The 1,844-nt window shown below is 50.5% G+C and overlaps 1 protein-coding gene across 1 annotated transcript in view; it reads left to right on the top strand.

Moving 5' to 3' along the window:
• SETD2 (SET domain containing 2) overlaps positions 1-1,844 on the top strand; it is a gene marked incomplete at its 3' end in the record, with an annotated part of 48,265 nt that overhangs the window by 35,569 nt on the left and 10,852 nt on the right. The gene's annotated exons all lie outside the window — the stretch shown is intronic.

The raw sequence follows: 1,844 nt of genomic DNA, 5'->3' as shown, positions 1-1,844 counted from the left end.
AGGCTGCCCAGGGAAGTGGTGGAGTCCCCATCCCTGGAGGTATTTAAAAGACGTGTAGATGAGGTGCTTAGGGACATGGTTTAGTGGGCATGGGGGTGTTGGGTTGACGGTTGGACTCGATGATCTTGGAGGTCTCTTCCAACCTTAATGATTCTATGACTCTGTGATTCTAAGTGGCATAACCCCAGGGCTGCCGGTGGGTCAGAAAAGCAATTCATAATTAAAAGTGCTAGAACACCTCTCGTCATTTCCCGCTGCAAAGCAGCACCTTTTCTTCAGCAGTGACTGCAACCCCTAGTTGTCCTGGGCTGAGGCCCTGCTTTTGCCCAGGAGGCCAGTGCAGGTGACGAGTCGGTGGCATTTGGGGACCGAGCCAGCATGGGCAGAAGTCTTGGGGCGCAGTGGTGCGGGCGAGGGGCTGTGTGGGTGCAGCTGAGAGGTCGTTACTGCAAATAATAACGATGGAAAGTAAACACGGGGGGGGTGTGTGGGGTGTTTAATGCCATACACTTAAAGATCAGGCAGGATAATTAAAGGAGGTGATCAGAGGATGCCCTAAAGACCCTTGCAAGGGAAACGAAACCTAATTAAAAAAGCACCTGCATAACATAAGGTCAGCAGAGAACTGCTGCGGTTTACTCTGCCAGCAGGCTTGGAGCTAAGCTGGGTGCTGCTCAGGCTTCTGAACCGTCACCTGCCTTGAAATACGGACAGAAGAAACATGGGTTTGTTTGAAATACGTGACTTAGTACCAGGAGTCGTGCTAGCGTTCGGATATTAGAAAGTCAAAATTGCTACAAGCGATGGGTAACAGCCTGAGCGTGTTTAACAGGCAATTCCCTCGGTGCTGCGGGTGGGATTGGGGCACGAATTTAAAATGTCTTTACTGAAAGAGTGGTTAAACATTGGAACAGGCTGCCCAGGGAAGGGGTCGAGTCCCCATCCCTGGAGGTATTTAAAAGACGGGTAGATGAGGCGCTGAGGGACATGGTTTAGTGGGCATGGGGGTGTTGGGTCGACGGTTGGACTCAATGATCTTGGAGGTCTCTTCCAACCTTAATGATTCCATGATTCTACGAGGGGGACCAAAACCAGGCAGGAGCTTGGTGGCCCAGCAAGGGCTGGGCTTGGGGGTCTTGGAGATGCAGGGGTGCGTTGGGTGTGCATCGTAACCTGCTTTGCTTCGAGCCCTCGGTGCCCACCTGGCGTTAAGGCGGTGGCTGCGGTCTCAACCCCGCTGCAGGTCCTCCTCCCTGCCCTGCTCCCCGTGGATCTGCTGCCCCATGGTCAGCGGGGGGTTCTCCAGGTTGGCACGGCTTGGGTTGAGCTGGATGGGCATGGGCAGCGTGCCTGGGCTCCAGAAGGAAAGGGTTTGGGAAAGGGGAGCACTAGCGATGCTTCTGCGTCCCGCCTCTCTGCTCTGGACTCTCCTGATCTGGTTTATCCTCCTCCTGCCTCTTGATCCATAGCAAACGTGTAAATAAATAAGAACAATTAGAAAAGGGTGTATTTGCAGACTCCTAATGCGTCTCGTCGCTGGAAGAGGTCGCAGCACACGTGGTAGCTTATTTGCAGATGCTTCAAACTGCACGTGTTTGCTGCGTTGTGTTCAGGCTCCACGGAAAAGCAAAAGTATTAAAAAAAAAATTAAAATCTTGGCCCAAATCACTTTTATTTAACCTTCAGCAGCACTTTCAAAGTGGTTGCATCTTGTGAACAGACCACAACCGGATTTCTTACACTTTCCTTTATTTCGCCAGGGGAAAATATATTTTCTTAGCCTGAAACATGGGGCTAAGAATATATTTTTCTTATATATATATATATATATAAAAAAATAGAAA

This window comes from Pygoscelis adeliae, unplaced genomic scaffold (assembly GCF_000699105.1).
Source record: "Pygoscelis adeliae isolate BGI_AS28 unplaced genomic scaffold, ASM69910v1 Scaffold455, whole genome shotgun sequence".
NCBI classification, from domain to species: domain Eukaryota; kingdom Metazoa; phylum Chordata; class Aves; order Sphenisciformes; family Spheniscidae; genus Pygoscelis; species Pygoscelis adeliae.
The sequence above is the reverse complement of the archived record's forward strand: the minus strand, read 5'-3'. Positions and strand labels throughout refer to the sequence as shown.